General features: G+C 39.4%; 1 long non-coding RNA gene across 1 annotated transcript in view; it reads left to right on the top strand.

The window, feature by feature from the left end:
- The first annotated feature begins 13880 nt into the window (after nucleotides 1–13880).
- The window catches only part of LOC145552024 (uncharacterized), a 32311-nt gene continuing 22130 nt past the window's right edge, over nucleotides 13881–24061 (top strand). Inside the window, exon 1 of the long non-coding RNA XR_014087961.1 lies at nucleotides 13881–22439. This is a non-coding gene — a long non-coding RNA (uncharacterized LOC145552024). The remainder of the gene's footprint in view (nucleotides 22440–24061) is intronic.

The raw sequence follows: 24061 nt of genomic DNA, 5'->3' as shown, positions 1-24061 counted from the left end.
ACACACACACACACACACACACACACACACACACACAGCAAGTCAAAAGCATCTGCAGTATGTTTAATTTACGTTCTTGAAGTTGTTTTCTTTTGTTGCTGCTGGTGGCCAATTCAGACACTCCTGTTAACTGAGACAGGAAGGGGCGGGGGCTGGGGATTAAAGGTCTGGACTGTTAAAGAGGAATGTGATATCACAGAAAGCACAGAGGGCATCATTCATGACATCCTTCATTCATTCTTAGCCACACTCCCCTCCTCACATCTTCTAAGTGCCTATTATCTGTTTTTCCCCCTCCTCAGACCAAAGCAATTAAACACTTTGTGCGGAGCTAAGTGGGCGTGCATCGTACGGGGCGAGTAAAGTCCCGACTCCCAGCAAAAGATCCGAGTCATGGATTTACCAATAGTTTGACAACAGGGCGTGCTGCAGTCCTGCAGGAGGATGCCGGGCTTTAAGCGTTGGTGTGTTTTATAATGCCCGGGTGGTGTGGGCCAGATTTGAAATTGTTGACTTAACCCAAATGGCCCTAAATGAGTGATGGTTTTCCTTCAGTGCTTATCTGTCTCTGTCACAGTATATTCCAAGAGCTCTACTTATAGGTCCAGCCAGAAGTGTGCAATATTTCTTCAAACGGGTTTGACGGGACAGAAAGGCTGTCTCAGCATCCAACTGACCTTGACAATGCATGACAGCAAAAAAAAACAAAAAAAAACGGAAATATTTTGAGATGAATTTTCAAATAAAATTAGAGCTTTTGATATTATAAAAGTATTTTTAATATTTAAAGATGTGTGATGAAACATTTTCCTTTTTTGCCTATTTATTGTCAAAACTAATTTGAAAGACTGTTTCTTAATTTTAATATATACAATAAAGTTTTAAAACTTGACTCTTCTTGTTAGCCGGCAAGAACAGTCGCTCCTCGTTCATGGAGAAGCTGGCAAGAGGTGCAGGTCACTATGGAGGAGTTGCAGAGAGCCACAGCTCAGGTGGGAGAAACTGTGGAAACAAGCAAGGCGAGATTTGGTTCGCATTGGCAAAAAAAAACAAAAAAAAAAGGCCGCTGTTGAAAGAAATTCAAAAGAAGATCCATTTGAGGTCTGTTTTCTGGCAGTGCAGAAAACTTGTGGAAGAAGGTGCTCTGGTCAGATGAAACCGGGATTTGAGGATTATGAGCCACATCACAAAAATCTTTACGCTGTAGAAAACGTAAGACTGTACGTCACTTAACGCAGCATGTCCGCCAAGAATAAGATGGTTTCACCATCATGCTGTACGGTCCTTTTGTGTTGGTGGTCTCAGTTGTTAAAAGAAAAATGGATCTAAATACAGGATAAACATTAGAAATCCATATTTAAAATGTTGCATTACAGTACTTAGTGTTTTCTTGCATATGACTAACAGCACTGGACAGAGGTGTGGCAGTGCGTTACATATGTAGTCTGACCTGACACCTTGTTCCCTTGCAGTAGAATTTTGCAGATATAAATCTACAAAACTACATCATCATGCAATTATGAGACTCGCTGTCATTATTAAGAACACCCTGTCTGCGGATGTTAGGTTAAATGGGGATTTTGAGTTGATTAGGGACTACGTGTAAGCAAGCATGGAGTACATGTCGCCCTGCCTTACACTCACCCAGTACTCTGAATAAGATGAAGCATGTACTGATAATGAAAGCACGACTTCTGGTGCATGTACAACATTTCAGAACAGAATCAAGACAAACCCTGCAGGCTGCTTTTCTGTCCACTAGAGGGTAGTAGCATGTCAGAAAAAAATATTGAGTTGTACCATTTAGTTTTTATTTATTTATTTGATTCACTTTTTTTTTTGACTTCTCTAATAACAGCCTCCCTGGTTTGACTAAATATCTGAAGAGCCTGTTGACTAAACTTCCGAGTAAGATGCCAAAACTGCAAAGATCTTACAGTAGCTGTCATGAGAAAAAGTGTGGCACAACATATAAAGTGTGCCTGTTATTGCCATTCTGCTCCTGCACGTCAACAGCTGTAACTCCAATTAAAGCTCCCCTCCTCCGGTAACCCTCTTTGGACCCACTCTCGGTATGACAGATGTGTCCGTCGGTGGGCAAAGAGAAGCCTTCAAAATCAAAGGGCCTTCAAGTGAAGATTTCAAATAAAAGTTAAATGATTCTTGTGGAGAAACGGGCTCTCTTCGGCTGCTTCAAAGATGAGATTGAGCCAGAAGGCGATGAAGGAAGGTAATAAATAATTGCAGCCAGAAAAAATATAATTAGCATGTGCTATATTTGTGCATGCGGGCCTCATATATGGCTATATAGATAAATAAATCTGTGCATGTGGTGAAATGTGTACTTTTTATGCACTAGCACGCGTGTGTTTGTGCACATTTGTATGTATGTGTTTGTGTCGGGGGTGTTTGGGATGGATGAAGCCCTGTCACTGTGTCTCCATGGAGATAAGAGAAGCCCGACAGGCTGGCAGAGAGAATGACAGCTTTTATATCAATCATGCTGACTTATAACTGTACGCGTGTGGACAAGTGTGTCTGAGCGCTAAGGGGTTAGGGAAGGGTATTAGGCTGGAATCAAAAATAAATCAATGTCATGTGGTTTGTAAGTCAGCAGCTGTTGTCAGTTTGGCCTCACCTCTTGCTGTAATCTCTAAACTCCAGTGACCACACGGCCCTACACACACACACACACGCATGCGCATGCACACATGCGCACGCACACAACAAACAGATGCCAGCATGTGTCACCCATCTCTAAGTGCCTGGACAACGCCCAGCAGGAGACGCTCAGCCAAATGTTGCCCTGGATACATCTTTCAAGCTTCTCTGTGATTCAGCTCTCTGATTTACTTTCTGTTCCTCTCTGAATATCTCTTCCTTTTTGTTTTGTTTTGTTTTTTTTGTTTATTTTTTTTATTTTTTGCTATACACCCACGACATCTTCCCACTTTCTATCTCCAGCCTCTCCAGCCTCCATCTCCAAGCATCCTTCCAACCCCGGAGCCTGGCTGAATCCGTAAGCTGATGCAGCGTATCTGTGAGGAATTGGAAATTCAATTGGAGAAAATCAGGCTTTTGAGTTTGCAGCCAGATATTTAATTAGGGGAGTGAATTATAGCTGTGTCGCTGCAGGGACGAGGCGCAGAGGTAATGTGACCGAATAAACAATAAATAAGAAAAAAGAGAATAAACACAGTTTTCCCTGGCATGCTTGAAGAACATCCTAACACCTACTCCTGCTCTTGCAGAACTTTCCACACTGCCTCACTTAGACCAAGAATAAAACATGTTATTCTGCACTTTATGTGTTTGTGTGTGTAAACAATTGTTTCTCTAATATTATCTGAATTCTTTCCCCAGTAGCGAGTTTCAGCCCGAGAGGCCCACAGTCAGACAAAAAGATAAAGAAAGAGAGGGGACTCTGGAGATAAGACAGGGCTGAGATAAAAATCTAACCTCCACTGTGATTAGGTACTGCCCTCGTAGGCAGATCTGCACTGATAAACACACTCACCTAGAAAATCACCCACACACCTTCATACCATTTAAATTTTGTATTATGTTTGATCCTTATCAGTTTCGTTTTGTTTCATTTTTTTTCTTGGTTTTCTATCTGTTTTGTTTTATCACACAGCGGCACTCACATTTACCACCTGCTGTGTAAGAAACCTTAAAAGAATGCTGTATTCCAGGAGCAAAATATGTATTTGAGTACATTTACATCTAAATCCAGATATGTATGTGTGATGTGTAAAAGGAAAATACATTTTCCGACCGTCTGACATTAATCCTAATTACCTTTTCCTGTTTTTGGTCAGTTGGGATTTCCAAAATTATCTCTCCTAAATACAAAACATAATAAGCAGAGTTGTTTTTTAATTGCTTAAAATTTATACTGTAATGTTTCGTTCAAATATTTTGAATGTCACTTCGGTACGTCATAATAGTTTGCTGGAAATTTGGCCCATTCCTACTGACAGAACTGGTCTGAGTCCGGTTTGTAGGCAGGCTGTCTGCTTGATGTCTTGAGATGTTGCTTCATTGCTCTCAAATCATGTTATTTTCTTATTAAGCCATCAATTTGTGAAGTGTACCAGTTCCTACTGCAGTAAAGCAACACACGTGCTGTACTTCAGTCTTGATGCTGTTACCAGGATTTTTATCGCTAATGGTAGCAATAATATTACCATTGTCACTATTGCTTCAGACTTAAGCTTTAGTGAGTGGAGGAGACTTATTTTGATTGCACATTACACTTTAACCACGTCTTCCACTCATGGATACAATGCACCACCAATTTCACTGCCCTTACCTCCTATTAGAAACTTTAAGTTTAACATTAAATAAATACATATTTAAGAAACTTTTATATATAGGGTGTTTCCCTAGTTGTGGCCTTTGAGCCAGATAATAAGAATTGGGGGTTCGTCCGGGATAACCAAAAACCTTACCAGGTTCTCAGGTGTCTCACATCGGTAATCAGCATTGCAAAAAAAAGATAAATGCCCAACCTGCACAAAAGTGGTAACAACAGTGAACTGATTCATAAATCCTGAGATGTTAGTTACTGTATAATAAAAGGTGGAGAACCGCTGCACTGAATCTCTTGCGCTCTCATCTCTTCAGCTCCCTCTACAGCTTTTGTACTGGGTTTATGTATGGGAACAGAGGTGTTCGTTAAAGCAAATTAATTTAGAATATAGGACAAGGATTGCAAACAACAGTCCTAAGGGCACATTGCCCTGCATGTTTTAGGTGTTTCCCTGCCTAGCACACCTAACTTAAATTGATACCTAATTAATAGGCTTTTGCTTAGCAGTAATAATCTGAGTCAGGTGTGTTAATGGAGAGAAACATATAAAACAAGCAGAAGCGTGCCTTAAGGAACCAAAGTTGGGAAACAGTGGCCTTGTGAACATGCACTGTATTGATGTAATTATCTGTTTTGGATGATTATCCTGTCAAAAAAAATAAAAAACTAAAAAACTTGCCACTCATTTTCAGTTTATGGACAGATGCTAGTAGATTTTTCTGAAATCTGGTGCCCTGCAGTCTTCACCTTCCAAAGGCTTATATTTCCAAGCAGTCCATTACATCATAGATCTTCTACCATTCTTAACAGCGAGTTTCCTTTCCACATACACTTCTTATGTTACCCAACAAACCCACCTACCAGTTTGTTGCTGAAAAGCTCAAACTTTGTCTCATCTAATATAAGGCTGAATAGCTGAAATGAAAGTCCCAGGAGGATTTTAACAAAATTTTCATGACAGAGTTTGAGATAGAAATATGGCTATTTTTTCTGGCATGTCTTCTAACAACTAGTTGGCATGTACAGCGTGCCTAACAGTCGCAGTGGAGACTTGGCGAATCAGTTCTTTAATGGTAAACTTTTGAAAAACAAGGATGGCGGTGGACATCTATGCATACGGGGAGTGTGACGCTCTGTTCTGTCACACTGCCGTCTTCAAGGAGGCCCAGACTGATAACTGTGTTACTAAACCTGCTCAATGCAAGGCTTTCAAACATAACTCATTTTACTGTTCGGGGGAGGGGGGGGGGGGTAAAGCATGAGATAACGTGGTTATCTTCTCTTATATGATAATCTGTTGCTCCCACACACTGATGCGTCTGCGGCGCATGTGCAGACACACGTCCATACATACTACTGTCGTGCCTCCATCCAGTCAGTCAGCTGGCTCTCCATCATTGCCAGCAGTAGCCCCGGTGCTCTTTGGTTGGTTGCAGGTTGATGGATGAGTCTCCCCTGAGCAGCTCTGTTAAAGCGCCTCTCTATCAGGCCGCGAGCCCGCATGGACCCTCACATTTGATTAGATCCCAATGGAAGCCAGTTGCTCCCCGTCATCACTCATACAGCACACAGGCACGGGAATGCAGTGGCGAACGGCTGCAGCCAGCGGAGCACGGCGCTTGACGTGCTGAGGAAGCCATTTCAGTGCGAAGAGAGGATATTATGTGACTCGTGTACAACTCTGTTTCATATGGGTGGCAGCGGCACTTGGGTGGAGACAGCAGGAGGAAGAAGGGTGTCATTTTCATTCTTCGTAGGTCGTGTTCGAAACACAATGCCTCGCGCGTGATTCGATCAATCAAAGCTCTCCACCTAAATGTTTAAAAAATGAATGAGAGCGAAGACAATTACAGCACTCCTAAAGTAAAAAGGCTTCTGGCGCTCTGACTCTCTCTCCCGCTTTCATCTTCCATCTCCTCCCTGTTGGTATTTACATGTCAATGACTTCTGTGTAAGTGCCTTTCTTTCTTCTTTTCTCGTATTTTTTCCCCCCTGTCTGCTATTTACATGTCATTGCCTTTCGCTGCTTGGTGGCACTGCGTTGAAATGAAAGTAATTTGCTCTCTGACAGTCGGGCCATTTTACCAGCTATTACGCTCATCCATTCTGGTCAGTGAATATTAATGACAATGAAATCATGGAGCTGTGAAGAAATTTTGCGAGCTCTCGTGTTAGTGACGCTGGTGTGGCCTCCGCAGTCGCTGCCCCATTTACTTCCATTTACATTTTGTTTAATTTATATGCAGAATTTTGTCTCCCCCTCCCCGACATTTTGTTTTGTACTGAGTTAATTGTGTCAGCAAGAGTGTGGAAACTGAACAGTTCTTTGACGTCTAAATTCGGTAGCAGTGTGGATAGCGGCGAAAAATGTGTTTATGTTTGTTTTAATGCTCCACAGTCACCATCAGAACCTTGAAGTTTTCATTTCGCTTCAACTTTATTGTGTTTTGTCGCTTTATAACCACACACTTTGATGAGGTGATTTCAATCAAATTTCATGGGCCAACACTGGGTAGCTTATACTAGTAAAAATAAAAGTAAAATGGAAAAAGGGATTTGCCTTTGCATTCAACCCTCTTTACTCTGATACCGCTTACATAAAAACTCTAGTGCAACCAATTGCAAGTCACTTAATTTTCCCTTCCTGTGAATGCAGAACATCTACGAACATCATTTGTGCGATTTGTCTCATACCTAAAATTTAGTTACAATGTGACACAACAGCACTGGATATGGAATCAGATGAAGTGTATGATGCATTTGTCTTGAGATTAAGATCCAGCACTGACCAAAAGGACATTGTCATATAAAAGACAGGCAAGTGAGAGAAAGTGTACTCATAACTTTTGTCCTTCTATGTGATGGTGAAGAAATGAGATTCCTTGACAATTTTTTTCAGCGCTGCCTGAGCATCAGCCATCGCATATTGTCAATGACATTGGCAGAACCCATTGACTCAATGTGTTTTTAAACTCCACTACATCTGCGATGAAACAGACGAATGCACATAGAAATGCCCCGTGAGTCATCTAAATGTCTTGTTTCCAGTTACATAAACACGTGTTAGCTTAAAATAAAACACCCTGACCAGAATACATGTCTGTTTTGGGGGTTTTCTTGCACCTATCTTTTGTAGGCAAAAGCAAAAATATCAAAAACATCACTTTTGTTGTGAATTTCATTTGGAATTAAGCCATTTAAAAGCCTACCTGTGTCATGTCCACAGTCCGAAACCTCTCATAAAAAAATAAAACCATCCTTCCTTGAGGTTTTACAGTTTTTTTCTACTTCTTTTTCTGTTGCTGTGTACCTTTTATCAACCACCAGACATACAGTGCTATTATGTTGAGCTAGAATGCTGCGTTACGAGACAATTTAGTGATCATTCCCTGTTGGATTTAGTTCTACACTTTGAATAAGCAATGCTTTCATCTTAACATGATTCTCAAACCATGGTACAATTAACACTGGTAACATTTGGGCTGCACTTGTTTGTAGCTCCTTATGAGAAGTTTTGGTGTCAGCTCTTCACAGGGTGAACAAAAATGTAAAGTAACAAAGGCATAATTAAAGCAAATTAGATGTGATAAAGAGCTACGAAGTCAAAGCATCCAAAAAAAAAGGAGTAGTTCTAGTACATTTATCTTTGCTTAAGATACCATACCATAATGGTCTCGATACAAGCAGAGCGCAGAATGACAACGAAAGGTGAACGTTTTCTGCCACTTCACATGACGCGATAGCACCAAAAGTTGAACATTTTTCAACTTTCTTGTGTTGCGTCACCTGAAAGAGATGTGACATCACGTTATGGAAACAAATCCTGATGTTACCCATGATGGCTTATATGTCTTCATAATGAAACTGTTGAACAATTTATACCAAGAAAATTTGTGACCAGCTCTATCAGGGATCTTGGCAGTAAAAGTTGTAAATAATGGCTGTGGCAAGTTTTTTTTTCTTTTAAAGAAGACCAACGTAGTGAGTTCCTTAATCCACATCACTTACATGCAAGAAGCGCTGCGTCGCACAACGTCTGATTAAAGAGTTAGCTGAAACTAACAGAACATTGGAGGGAGCATGCAGTTATCAAATATTAAACATGCTTGTTTCCCCCCACTGTTTACAGTTGATCTCACAGCTCCCCGCCTCCTCCAGTGCAAACTTGTCACAACCAATGATGTAAAAGTTGGAATAAATACAACATGACTGTTCAGCCTGAGGTAACTTGGAAAATCGTCAGATAGGGCAACTCGTGTGATTGAGGGTCACATATGAAAGACGCCGGGGTCTGATTTTATTTATTTGTTTTTTATTTATAACATGTCCATATTTGTGTCGTCAAGTATGGGAAAAAAGTCAGATTGAGCCTCTCAGTGTGAACGTTTTTTTAATTTTGAATGACCTGAAGAGCTGTTGATATCTGGAGGTCATTCAGAGTTGCCATGGTCCTTCTTGGGTACTTCTCTCAATAACGCTCTTCCAAACCCCTATTTTACTTAGGAGTGTCTACATAAAAGGGGCCCTTATAATAAATGCACAGCACAGAGAACATTTTTATTTTGAAAATATTTTGAAAATCATGTGCAATTTTTCTTCTACTTCACATTTATTTGTTGGGGTCTACGAGCAAAAGATGACAACAAAGTACTTAAACTCAACATATTCCCAAGAATCAGAATTTACCGTTGTAATGTATCAAAAAAGGTTCAGGTCGGAATTAATTTCTGAAATTCAATGTATGAGATCTGAAATAATTTATGGGGCCTCAACAGTTTGAAAACCTTTGCATCTCCAGTGCATTAGTCCCAGTAACAGCTGTTTCATTGCGAAAATTAGACACCTCCCTCTGTGGGAGTGTAGACAAGTCTCAACTGATTATCGAGTTTTAAAAATAAAGACTAATTTCTTTTTAATCAGTGGACTGGACCCAGGCTGCCCAGGGTGTTGGATCACCGTTGCAGAAGTGATTTGAAGGATAGCTACACACGCGTCAAGCAGGACTGATGAGGAAGAGGAGGAGGGACCTGCATGCCCAGTGTCGGCAGCTCACACGCCTGGACGAAGAAACGTTAACACACACTCGCACACTAACTCTCTGCTGTGTTTTTTATTTTATTTTTTATTTTTTTGGAGTTCCATAGGTCATTAATGATTTAGTCTTACTGGCAGGACAGAAATAAAGACTGCTTATCACTGAAATATTGATGGAATTTTATGAATTATTAATGGGGCTGATTTCTGAAATAAAGATGCAGTTGACCTGCTATTGTCAGAGGTGAAGGGGATCGGTCCAGCAGCTGTGTTCTTCGGATGGTGTCGATGTTTGTGTTTGCTTCAGGTTTCATCTATATTTCACTTTCTTTGTGTGTGTAAGTAAAAGTGTGTCTCCGTGTGCAGGAATGTGTCTGATCCAACGCACACAGAAATAGTCTGTTGAGAAATGCATTTTTGAACGGGAGCAGTTTTTACTCCGCTCATTCATTCTTTTGATGTCTTCACCTTTGAACTATAATCCAGATAAATTGTTAGACAGAAGTCACCGAGTCACAATCTGAGCACTATATGTAGCAATCTCGTTCCAAAACATGGATATTATCATTTGGTTCTGAAAAGCAGCCTATGTCTGAGAAAAATCATACTGGATGTATATTTTGAAAAGGATAAAAAAAAAATTCTTTAGCTTTAGCTCCCCTAAGATATTTAAAAAAATCTAATTAAAGTCTTTTTACTTGACTTAAATAAAAAGCCCTGATGATTTTTATTATGTGAACTCTTTGGAAATTCTCCTAAATTTTTCCAGGTTTAAAAGAACAGTTAAATATTTTTCAGTAACATTTGTGGTCAGAAGATTACCACTTGTCACAACATTTAATTTTGGGCTTTAATTATAATGTATGGTGTTCTTAAGTTGCAAAAGCTCACTTTGTCTCCTGCTGTCATACTTCTTGTCCGTGTAGCTGAAAACCTTTATATTTCTCTTATCTGACCATAGAACTTCTCAAAAAGATATTTGTCTTGTTTATGTTGGCAGCAGCAAATTTCAGTAAAATTTGCTGAAATCAGCACGTTCAAGTAAAGCTTGAACATGTTGATTGTGGAGCTGTGGCTTCCTTCTTGATTGGGACCCTGCAAGATCATAGGGTGAGCAAGACTTACATAGCCAGATGAACCAATTTCCATTTAACTGAAGGTGAGAGTTTGTATCTTTTTTGGCAAAGTGACGATGTATCAAGGTAATCTGTACTGAACTGCATGAACTGTCAATCTGCATTTTCTGAAATTATTTCAAAAGAGCTGTCAAGATTGGTTATTTCTTTCCCATGATGTCGACCTGGATAAGTGTTCTCACTTACATCAGGTAAGAGCAAAAACATGGTATCGACATATCATCAGGATCCAATTATCAGTGACCTTAGCTCAGTTCATTTTAGCTTCCTTTCTAATTAAGGCTGTCATTGTCCCTTCTAAATTTCTCACCCTATTCCATTTCTATATTTACAATAAGCTTATTAATGCACTGATTTTTCACCTTCCAGTCTTATCTCACCATGTTCTCTCGCTCGATTTGTATTTGATGATGCGTTGGAGCTGTGATAGATCGACAGAGAAGTTAAAGAGAGGAGTTTGGCACAAAGATGGAAGCAAATGAGACAGTAATACATGTTAATGACTCACAAAAACGAGACCCTGGAGGTGAACAAAAAGGTTTGCGTGACAGGAGAAATGGCAGGTGAATGTGCTCTTCAGTGAAGGACAAAGAACAAAAAAATATTAATATTCTCCAATATTTAGACCGGCAAAAAAGTTTGCTGACTTCTCCTTTTAATAGGTCATGGATGCACATACGATCTTTCTCCAAGGGAATGTAGAGAGGCAAAGAATAGAGAGGTAAGAAACTGGAGGGAGTAGAGATATGAGCTAGTCATGTCTCAGGAATATCATTGGAAACATTGCATTTCAATTTAAAAGAGAAACAGATTCATTTCACACAGACTGTCATATTTCAGGTCAAGACAATGGCTGTCATGAAAGCCTGAATCCATCCATGATAATGGCTGCGTTGGGAGATTCAGGGGTTTCCTAAACGTGCATGAAAGAATCAAAGCAACACTCCAGGTATGTTTTTGATGAGGGAATGTCATTATAATAAAGTTCCATAAAGTTCCTTTAATTGAGTTATTAGTAGTTTTTCTAATATGGACAATTACCACACACTTAGACCATGTGCTAGCCATTTGGGGGCCCCAAGCACAAATGCTTTGCATAATCTTTCCATAAATTTTGCTCCAATACCTGGATACAGGACTCTGTGAACAACCAGCTTCTTTAGCATGGACTTATTATGGAGTGTCATCCTTTGTGTAAATGACTGTCTACCAGACAGCTGTCACTTATCCTGCAGTGGTTCCCATGATTATTTAGGTCATGACATGTCCATGACATAACATTTCTATATTAAAAATCAGATTTTTAATTCACTTTACACAATATTCTAATTTTCCGAGAAGTTTAACTTTTGTGTTTAATCAGCTGCGCACCATAATCATCAAAATTAAAATAGGGAAAACTTAAATTGGTATTGCTCCACTTGAAACAAATCCAAGCTTCTGGTTTTGATTTGAATTACTTGTTTATTACCTTCTTCCCTGATATGCACTGTGCTTGTGTTTGAGCAATAGAACTATAAGAGTTTGTCTTACTCCTATTTAATATAATGTAAGCCCACAATATATTGCTGAAAGTCAGGGTTTTGAGTAGCACAGATCCCAGTGGAAGGGTGCAGCATTTGTAACCTTGTGCAACGCTGTGAAGTATATGTGTTTCTAAGTGATGAGGATGAATCCCAAGCCACCAGCTAATGGTTCCCATAGATTTATTGGAAGCACTGGGGGTACTTAGTTTTAGCCTCATGAGACAGGTTGTAATACATCATCTACTCAACCAGGCCACATACCTCAAACTTTACATCAGAACTTTCAGAGAGACGGTCAGAATTTACACGGGAATGTGTTCAAAAGAACAACAAAAAGAATAAAACCCTTCTGACAGTTGGTGTTTAGCATTGAATTCTGATTTCAGATGATGTGAATGCCTTATGTCAACCTGTGAAGTCACTGCACTGGGCATTTGGAGCTTTTAGGTGAAGTAGTTGTCTCTCCAACAATAGTGTTTTCATAACCAGCCAACTGGGAGGAGATCTAAAGAGGGAGGCAGGAGCACTAATCAATAGGAGAGGGCGGACCGGTGTCAAACGGCAAACAAACAAACAAGCCATTATCCTGACACACACTCACACACAAGAGATACACTGGGTATTTATTTTAGGATAGGTCTAAATGCATGTATTGCACAAGGTGAGATTGTTGTTAAATTTGTAATAAAATGTGTGCATGTATGTGAGGGAGAAGCAATCTGTTTTTGGTGATTCTCTGTCTTTTTATGCTAACTCTGATTACGATAGAATAAGGCCTTATTATAAGTGTGTTACATTAAACCCTAAACAAAAGCATTTAGGTGTACGTAAAGACCTGATTTCAATACTTGCAACAGTGCGCAGTTATTGGAGACACAATATGAGTTTATGTATATATTTTTTTCCCAAAGGTTTTATTGGCTCTAATGGCCTTTATTTGACAGTTAGTTGACAGGAAAGTGGGTAATGAGAGACGGGGAAGACAGGCAGCAAAGGTCGCCAGGCCGGGAATCAAACCTGGGACATCCATGTCAAGAACCGAGGTCTCCATATGTGGGCTGTGCTTAACCCCTGCGCCACCACAGCACACCCAAGTTTATGTATATTTTTAGGAAAACTAGAAAACCCCCATTCGTTTTCATGCCTGTCTCACTCACTCAAGTCTTCCCACTGCCAAAACATTTAGTGTCATTATTGACGAACAGTTAGATTGCAGTATTCTCATAGTCCTTACAAATAATTCATATCTAGTTCATCATTCTGCTACCACAGTATTTCTTTTATTCAAATCTGTATCCAACATTCTGCACCAAAAACCGTTTGAAGTTGGTTGAGGAATGCTCATTCCTACATATCGTCACAAGCTGCTTTTCTATTGACCATAAAATTGTGAAATATGAATTATGAAAATAAATATGCTTAATGGAAACACTGTAATTTCAAAGAAACTTGCATTTTTTTTGGATGAAAAGTTTTTTCTTTAGGATGAGGTGGCTTTTCAGCCACATTGAAATTTGCGTATTTTGCAAAACTGCAACAAAAACACCTTTGGGCATCACTCAAGTCATGCCAGTTTGTATACAGCAGCAACATGCTTATTTGTAGGCATTGATCTCATTGGACTATGTGTAGCTGATTCCACAAGAGGTCTCACAGTGTCACACAGTTCATCTAAAGTTTAGTTTGCCATTCTAAGGTGTTGAATCCATAGCTCTTCTGTAAAATCACTGTCTACAATTTTCCAAAAATGCTGCATACGTAGCTGCTCCAAAGTTAAAGGAGCTCGTCACTCCAATGCCAATGCCGACATCTCCTCTGATGGCAGATGATGAGCACTACTGCTGTGGCTGAAATATGAACATTTTTCAAGCAATTGGCACGGTGCATTCATTGATTAGAGGGAAAAAAACTTTAAACTTTCCGCTGGCACGGTCATCAGTCAGAGTTGGGCAAGCCGATTTCTCTGAGCCTCTCTAAAACTAAATTCCTTCATCTCTCCTTCATCTCTCCTACTTGTAGACCCTCTGCCTGCATGTTTGGTCTCACACTTTCACAATGATTAAAAATGGAGCATGCTTGTAAAATAAAGTTGATTTGCATGAGCAGATTCCAGCTCACTCCTGTTCACTCCTCTGACTGCTCTGCATCTGTGTGGGCATCTGTGCGAGAGCCGTTTGCATGCTAACCGGTATGTATGTGTCAGCTATTTTTTTTGTTTTTTTTTATCAGTGTGGGTGTACATTTTCCTTTTGCCAAGAAAAAACATGGTTGAAATAGCACACATCAAATGCGATCAAATGGCATAAACTCTGATATTACTTGTATTGATCGAATCTATGTGGTGGCACTTGGAGGCCCCCAAGGCAGGAATCGGAGCATGAGCGTGTTTAAGTGATTTGTGCTTTGTCTGATGTCTATGCTTGTCTGCATTTGTCTACTTGTGTGTATGTGTGTGTTAAAGTTTGTTCTTAGCAGTGCTGGTGACGGAAAAAGAGAAAAAGAGAAGCGTTATTGATTTTTAGCCTAGCTGTGCCACAGCGAGAGAGATCTGTTTGGGTGGAACTGTGATTACCTCCCTTTCCCCATGTCCCTCTCTTCTGTTACCTCTCTTCACTTAGCATACGAGCAGGCTCTCTCCATCCGTTACAATCTCAATCATTGGGTCTAAACAAAGCGTATGATGTGCTCTTGCTGTCGTCTATTTCTGGATGCCAGCATGTCTGGGAGAGAATATGTTTCAAAGTTTCTGCAGCTTAGAAACTGAAGTGTTTATATTCTAAGTATACCACACTTTCCACACAGGGATTTGTGGGTCTGCGTTTGTGTGTCTTTGCATTTGTGTTGCTGTGCATACACTTTCTGAAACAGTGACAGCAGTATGTAAGGTTTTAAAAGATTTTGGAGCGAATCAGTTGCTTGGTTACCAGAATCTGTTTGGTAGGTTGCAGTTTTTGCGTCTGATATTGCAGAGACATTCATATATATAGTGCTATGAAAAGGTATTTGGCTCCTAGTAGGTTTCTTTTGTTGTTGCTTTTTTTTGTAACATATTTTTCAGCTCTTCAAATTCTAATATTAAGCAAAGATAACAGAAATAAATACAAACAACAGGTTTTAAATTATAATTTCATTTGCTAAGGGGAAAACATATTCATACCACCCTTAATAAATCCTAAATCTGAGTAATAACTTTAGTGGAGAAGTCAATCACTAGCTACAACCAGACCTACTTGCTGTCTGACCAATAGAATCAAGAAACATAATGGAGGAAAAGGATCTTAAAAGTGCCCAGTAAAATTACAGAAAAATACATTTTCAAGGCTTTGTGACTTCAGTGAACCGCAAGAAATGCCATTATTCAGAAAATGTGAAACCCTGGAACAGAGGGGAACCCTCCCAGCAGTGACCGGCCCACCAAGAAACCTTCTGGAGCACATTAATGACTAAACCAGGAGGTCACAAAATAACCCAGAACATCGTAAAATACAAAAGGCCTTTGTTGCACAAAACATAATCTGGCTTAAAACAAACACTACATTTAAGAAAAAGAACATTCTACTATACTAAGAGCCAAACATGTTGATGAAAGTGTAATGATATTGTGATATTGCTTCAGGACTGTGATGGCATCCTGTCATGAAACCATGAATCCTGCTTTCTAGCAGAATGTCTGACCATCTGTTTGCAACCTTAAGCTTGAATGCACTTGCATCATGCAGCAGGACAATGATCCAAAGAACACCAGCAAGTCTGCTTTTGAATTGTTTAAGAAATGTGTAAAGACTAGTGAGCCAATGTGACATAATGTGGATTGATCATTACCACCAAGTTTGGTCCGGTTTTGTTTTGAGGGGTAATAGCTTTTTCACATTGGGCTGCGTGGGTTTGGATAGCTACACCAGCATTTTACGTATGACTGAGAATCCCCACAAAACAGAAATCTATAAGGGGGCAAATACTTTTTCACTGCCAAAAGTATGCTGCAAACCTTCAGCCAGTCTGTTTAACACAAAGGAAATGACGGAACCAAAATCAGTGTACAACAGTTTCTCAGCACATCTGTCTTTCTCTCTGTTCACCAGCCTCTTCCCATGCTATTAAATTGGAACAGACGGCTACACAAAGCCAATCTGTGTTTCTCACTGTGCGTAGTCAGATAAACAGATAAATGATTAGTTGTAACAGAGGAGAGGGAGTCTTAGTGTCATCATTATGAGTGAGAGAGGGATCAGGATTAAAAGAGCAGCATTGTGTCTACCAGATTATTGCTTCAGTGCGAGTGTGTGTGCATTCTGCATGTGTGGTTGGCTGGTTTTCTCATTACAGGATTAAAGAGCATCTGGTTCAATGTTCCCACTCAACCCTGCCATTCAAAATCACCGGGGAAATAATACTCTGTTGTCTCGCTTAGGTGTGCTTGAGTGTCTGTCATCCAGTTTCCTACGTACCGGCCTTCACACATGCTGTACACATGACTGTGCTTGCATGCCATCTGGGAGATCAAATATGGATTGGATTGAATTGAACTGGACACAAGCAGAAATGAAATTGCCATGTCTTGAGGCTGTGTCAGGGAGAGTTGAGACGATGTGTGCTCTTGGCTCTCAGAGCAAAAGTAAAAAAAAAAAAATTCAACAACCTCTTGACTCAAATACATTTCTGGTTATATAATAGAAGGCAAACTGAGAAGGATTCAGCAGGATCTGCAGGCAAAATTAGATAGATAGATAGATAGATAGATAGATAGATAGATAGATAGATAGATAGATAGATAGATAGATAGATAGATAGATAGATAGATAGATAGATAGATCATTTTTGCTAAAAAAGCAAGCTATCAAAAACGATCATTAATGAGTCTTAAAGCCCTTTTAATGAGGGGTCCAAACATCTGGAGATGAAGTGCATTTTGTAACACATCTAAACATGACATATTATTTAAGATGTTAAGATGTTACACCATTGCATATCTTGCACATACAGGAATGAAGTGTGTAAATTTAGCAATTTTTCTACTGCATAGAAATAGAGCAAGCACATTTTTGCGGGGGTACTATTTCTCACATTTTGGCAAATATTCTGGGTCAGATTCAGCTCTGCTGCCACTATCCAGCACAAACACAGCATCTGTGTGCAATGTCAAAAGTTATCTGATGCCTTGAAATTGGCCTGTCTCTTTAAGAAGCTCCTGCTCTTTCCGACATTCCACTTTCAGCATGTCATCACAACAATGTCTTCCCATGATGGCCATTTACAACCGTTCTTAGGAGCGTTGGACTGAGAAGTCGCTCATATGGAGATGAGTGTGGTCAGGGCTGTCCTGTGAGGCGGACGTTTGGCTGGAGACTGCAGCTCCAAGGGGAAGCTTTGTGGAACTATGCAGCGCTTTGTGAGAGCAAGAGTTTAGACTCCCTCGAATGGCTGCCACAGGAGATTTAAGGATTCCGTTAAACATGAATGAAAGAATCAAAGCAGCACTCCAGGTTTGTTTTTGATGAGGGAATAATATTATAACACAATAAGATGCTAAAAAAAAAAAGAAAAAAATCAATCCTACGTAACACCTCCCTTTAAGAAAGCACTGTAAATTTCTTTTTTTCTCATTTTCACTCACCAACAGTAAATAGATAAGAGTAACTACCATTTCATTTGCACAAACTGTATTTTTGTTGGCAGTCTGCACAGCAGTGATACATCATAATGATCGCTGATAGTGGTGTCATGCTAATATCAGTATTTTCGTTTGTTTGTGTACTTGGGAGTGTTTATTGGCTTTGCCCCTATTAATCAGAAGCTATCACTTGTGGCTAATGGAGATAGATTATCAAGCGCAGAGACGTGACTGTCCCTGACGAAGCCTGCTTTCTGTGTGTGTTGCTTTGTGCTGCCGATATAACACAACAACTGTGTGACTGTCTGCTTGATGACTGGAGCCACCACGGTTTGTGTCACCTATGCTCGGCAAAGATGGTGAGGGTGTGTTTGTGGAAACACAGGGGTTAAACACAGTCATTTATTGCCATCTGTGTGTGCGTGAGTGCGTGTGTGTGTGTGTGTGTGTGTGTGTGTGTGTGTGTGTGTGTGTGTGTGTGTGTGTGTGTGTGTGTGTGGATATAATTAGTTTAGACAATGCTTGCGCTCACTCTTCACATTTATTCCCTAAACACGCAAGACTTTAAGAGCACCTGTTCAAGCTTCTTCTACATGCCCCGAGGTAGGAAAGACTTCGCCTGACTTTAATTCCTGAGAGATTCCGTTACTATCTTTGCTGCACAGGGTAAAATATAAGCAAAATACTAATATTATTTCTCTTCTGCTTACTTGAGGAGTGTCCTTGCAAAGCTTCCTGCGATACCGCTTGCCCGTTTTGCATCATGGAAGGGGATTATTCAGTCCTGCAAAATTAGCACATTGAAAAAAAAAAAAATAAATAAAAACATAGAAACTCAAAATCTCATTAATTCAACAGGAAAATGAATGTTTGCATTTGAGCAACAAACTGCGAATCATCCTAAGGTGCACACAATCTCCTGCAGATGTGCTCTCTTAAGGAAACATGCACTTGTGTAAAGCCATTTTACTTTCATTAAGCGTCACTCAAAATAAATGAGAGCTCTCATTTTATTGGGTTCTGCCAGACTTGATTTGAGTGCCTCTTCAGCACAGAACCTCACGTCAACAGGTGCATAGACACTTGGATATCCCTCATCCTGACACCAGCGACGAGAGAAAGAGAGGGTGAGCTCTACTTCACCCATTGCTCCTACTCCGCACTCCTGCTAAAACTTGTGCGTTCGCTCCAGAGGTCATTTATTTTTGTGCCGCGGGGATGAGGTGCACAGACAATGCCATGTGGAACGTCAAAATGAAGATTTGCACACAGCAAACACTAAGCTACGGTTTTCCAAATCGTGGCCCAGGTAGCATTTGCAACCACAATTCAGGAATGATACAAATTTGGCCAAAGTAAGTGGTAAGAAAAGATTTAAAAACATTTATGGTTGAATTTTCATTGGTCTTATCAATAATTAAATATTAATAATAATTAAAGACAAACTAAATCTTAAACAGAAAATGTTAACCACAACACAGTGTACACGGTAAGTTTTTATTACTCATATGTATTGTGCATTTAGTTTATTGCTTGAAAGGTTCAAGTGAAAGTGTTACACTAAAGTTTGTATGGATTTAAATAAATTTGGTCCACAAGGTTTTTAAATCTGAAAAATGCGGCCCCTTTGGCAAAGAGTTTGGACGCCACAGAATGAAAGTAATTCCACTTTTTAAAGATGTTCTAGTGTCACACCAGTTGTAACAGTTTTATGTGCTGTGGTTATATTTAGTGTCACTGTGGATTCTTTCCTGCAAGCAGTAAAATAGCCTTAAGCTTCTCCATTTGGAAGTAATGTATTGCCGATGGTTTTGGATCATCTCTTTCAAAACATTACCCCCTCTGCTCATCCTCACGAGTGACCATGTCTCTTAGCTCCTCTCACTTTTCTGGAATTTTTCAAATTTTGCCAGGGGTGGGATTGAGCTTTCAGAGAGATGTTAGCTACACCTTAAACAGGCTATTCATACTTGAAATTAATCTGGCAACAAAGCTAAATTAAAAATAATTATGTAAAGAAGAGTGGTCGAAATTCCCCCACGGTATAAAAGAGTCATTGCCACACTTGATGGAAGATCTTGCAGCCAAAGGTGACACTGTCGGTTATTAGCTTTAGATTGAAACAACCTTTTTATACAGAACTAGAATGAAATTAATAGCTTCTTTACTTTACTAAAGACATTTTTTATTTATTTATTTTTTTTTATTACTCAGGTTAGTTTTATCTGAAATTTAAAATATGTTTGTGGGCGTTACATGGGGCTGTGCTTGGACACTCCGTATACAGAGGCTGCAGACTTTGATGGGGCCCTCCTGAGTTCGACTCCCATCCTGGGTCCCTTTGCCACATGTCTTTCCCCTTCTCTCTGTCCTCTTTCCTGACTGATTACAGTTGAATAACTAACTGAAAAATAAAATAAAAATGTAAATATACTGCACTATATGCTTATTTTTGTGAATTTGTAAGCCAAAGCCACCATAAACAGCAATGTGATGAACCTAGTTTCAGTTTTCATTTTCTGTTTTATGAAACTAACACCACCTGGACCTATCTCTTTCCAGGATTCACCCAAAAATTTGTGATTCTAGAAGATGCAGAAATATAAAATAGGATTTCACTGTATTGAAGAGGCCTTAAGATGTCAATAGATTTACACACACTGGTTACACCAGGAGCATCTTGACAATGGGTAAAATCTCAGATAAGACACAATGTAAAATATTTAAAATTGCAAAGATTCTGCATCATCAGGCAGAGTACAGGCTGTCAAAATATCCATTTGACATTCTACTCATGGCTGCACAGAGAAGAAGCGTATTAAAAAGTTCTCCAACGTTGTTTGGATCACTAATGGTATTTTAAGGTCAGCTACAACAACAATCAAGTTTTCTCGTCTCTAAGAAAACAAAGTAATAATAATAATATATCTAAAAAAAACAAAAAAACAACCTCCTTACTTATTGTTCTGTTGTCTTCTTTCAGCTATTGATTGCCAGCTGTCTTGAGGGTATAGGCAGACTTAGTGATGACCTTTAAAATCTGTGTGTGTGCTGTAGATTGAGTATGTTTGTGCGTTATTACCTCCGTGTCCAACCTCAGCATGAGCTCTCTTTGTGTTCTGTCATGTTATCATATTTTCTCCTGTTCTCTTCATCGATTACCTGTCATCAGGATGAAAAGTGGACTTTTGTTTCTCGGAGTTAGCAAATATGCTCTCCCTCCTCACCTGTCTCACTCTTTCATTTTGTCTCCCTTCTGCTTGTCTGACTTATTTCTCAAACACAGGATTTCAAATGTCAATCTCTTCCGTCTTATCTCAATTTTCTTGGGCTTTTACACTCCTCTCTGTGAAATATTTAGTCACAGCGGTTCTTTATTTTGTCTTTTGAATTGTAAAGTTGTTACAGGAGACGGCATCACCTTTTTAGTGCACTTAACTGTTTGCCACTTTTTTTCAGTTCCTCAAATCCTAGAGAGCAAATCTGACCTGCCATCATACATTTGCTATGCATGGCTTCACTTGTTTGTGTCTACTTTTGCACGTCAGTGTGTGCACATGTATTTTTCCCCTTTCCCTGCATGTTATTAATATTGCTGGTATGCATGGCTAAGCATGGGGCAGTTCTCTTACTGGGATGCTAAACAGTAGCAAAAAAGAAGGTTAAGTAGGAAGGTCACCTGAGCATACCAAGGGAGATATCCATCACAGCAAAGCAATAAATTCCTGTGGACAGCGTGGTTATTTATTTTTATTTCTGTGCAAAAGAAGACAGTTTCTGCAGGTAAGCTGGCAGCCAGCCTGAGGGCAACTTGACACATTCACTGCAGACATTTTAAGGCGAACACAGAGTCCCGAAGTAAACAAACTGACTGGGCGAATCAGTTTGAAAAGTTGCTTGTTTGGTTGCTGGGGCAAGATTTGCAGCCTCCCTAAATAAGAAGAAACTCAGTTGCAATTAGAGGAATTACTGACTCCGTTTTCTAATCTGCATGCTCTTACAGAGTTTTAGTAGAAGCGTAGAAAAGAAAGCATCAAAAGTCCTTTTCTAGTGCTCATAATTTGTTTTGTCAGAGCAGTGCTACAGTGTAGCTAAGGCTACCAGGACTCTAGGGGGCGCCATAAAAAGCGACAAGAGGGAAAAAAAAGATTTTCCATTTAAAAAAAAAACAACTAGTAGGTGATAATATAATTCCCTAACATGAAAATTTCTGCACTGAATTAACTGCACATCAAAAAATATTAAATATTACATCTAAAAATAATGATTCTTTAATTAGCTCCGCCCACTCCTTCTCCTTTGTTTTTTGCATTAGGCTGCAACTGTGCCAAAACATTTCAAACGTGAAATAAAACAAATATTGCCTTCATACAACACAACTTGCGAACAATGCAACACCATTGCTTGTCACTGATCTCAGCGTCTTTAAGCAGGTTAAAGCAATCAAGACAAGTCAACTGTGTGAGCTCATTTCATAACAGTACTCATTACTGTTAGCTTAGCATCATTATAACATTCCCATTTTCCCATAGACGTGCACTTCTTTATTGCATCTCAGAAAAAATCGCTTTGTGCTTTACATGTACAGTGAACATGGGACATTTATTATGCTTTTATTTTTATTTCTGGACCCATACTCCTCTTTTTCTCTTCAGATGCATTATTGAAATGTTTAAATCACATCCCTGGACCTTCTGCAAAGCGCTCTTACTGTTGGCTCCCCCTCCCAGGAGCAGCATCAAGTGTTCATTCATCGATCAGAGATGTAGGCTGCACCAACTGACCCTGGTGATTGGGTATGTGCTGTGAGTGATCAGGTCAGAATACTTTTGGTTTGCAGATAATTTGTGTTTTGGTGAACATTTTGTTTGACACATGGGAAAGGAGACACCACGCAGAGTCTTGTGTAGGTGTATTTTTTGATCTTTTGTGCATTTATTGTTGAGTCACATTGTTTTGTAATGTTCAGCAAGAAAGATGAAAAAGGGAGCTGTCTGTTAATGAAGTAATGAAAGGCTATAATATTACACGCAGTTGTACTGTAATATCAAATGGTAAGAACCCCTGTGGAGCCAGTAAAGTTGCTTAGAGTCATATAATTTGAAGAAGCTACTGCAAACATTCCTACTTAGCTTATCTTGTTGTTTAAACTTTTCACATGATTCTTACTGAACAGTTTGTCAACCTGATGCTAAATATTTTAAATATAATTAAATTCTCTTCCCTCTTTCAGATGTATTCTCTTTAGGATTTCCCAGGTAGTTATCTAAAACATTTTAGAACAGCTGGATAGCTGATTTTGAACAAAATCTATAACCTCAATCAAACCGAGTCTAAACATCATTTCTCCCTGTGTGTGTGTGTGTGTTCTGATATTCTACATAATGTGCTCCGTGAGCTGCTGGGATACTAAAATGTTAGTGCCTCTAATTATCTCTGAGGCATCAGCAGTTGACTGTTGTGGACCTTTTTAATGACAGTGAAGCAGCCAATTATTGTGGGATGAACTGTCCTCTGCTTTCAACAATTCGACACCCATATTTTACCGGTCAGGTGAAAAGGATCCCCAAAAAAAGATCTTAAGGTGTTAAATCTATCACGTCAGATTATATGTGATGCGCCAGGACAGTGTGCCAACATTCAAATGGCCATATCTTATACATATTTTTTATTTCTCTGTGTTTGACATCATTAGAAAGCTTAGAATACACACTTTCAGAATCTGTAAATAACTCAAAACGCCCCTGGGTAGATGTCTCCTGGTTTTGTCATGCCTAGTCACATATGCTTTGTTTCAGGTCTCGGCTTTAAATTCTGTTTCAATTTGTTCTCAAACATAATGGCTTTTCTTCATCATGGTGGATTTTATAACTATTGTAAATTTGAACATTTCATAAATCTATCTCCTGCAATAGTCTTTTCATTTTATTGACTTTATTTCTCTGTTATCCTTCCTCTCATGCTGTTGCTTTCATCTGCCAGGTTTTTAAACCTTTCTTCTGTTTGCCCATCTTCTCTAGCAGATCTAATCATTATGGCTTACCCTGTTATAACAACCCATAGTTCCATATCGCCTTTCAAACTATTACATCTTTATTGGCTGCGCAGACATGCCCTCATATGCCTGCTAGAAGAGCATAGAAATGAAAACTTATATGCAAATTTGCAGGATCATAGCTGGTTTAAATTTGTCCTCCAACATTAAAATTTAACCACCTGGCAGTATGTTATCACAGGCCTTTTATGCTTCTAGAAATAATAAATAAGCGACATGTTTAAAATGAAATGACAGTGGTGAAGTAGCATCTGGTGAAGTAGCATCCTTGTAGGAGTAAAATTCTACAAGGATTTATATTGACATGAACCAACCTCTTATCTTTGCTTTGATAGCCTTTTAGTTAGTTCAGGGTTCCCCACAGCGTATTCTAAGCATGGGTGA

This window comes from Poecilia reticulata, chromosome 1 (assembly GCF_904066995.2).
Source record: "Poecilia reticulata chromosome 1, P_reticulata-male-v2, whole genome shotgun sequence".
NCBI classification, from domain to species: domain Eukaryota; kingdom Metazoa; phylum Chordata; class Actinopteri; order Cyprinodontiformes; family Poeciliidae; genus Poecilia; species Poecilia reticulata.
This window is presented reverse-complemented; position numbering and strand designations above follow the sequence as displayed.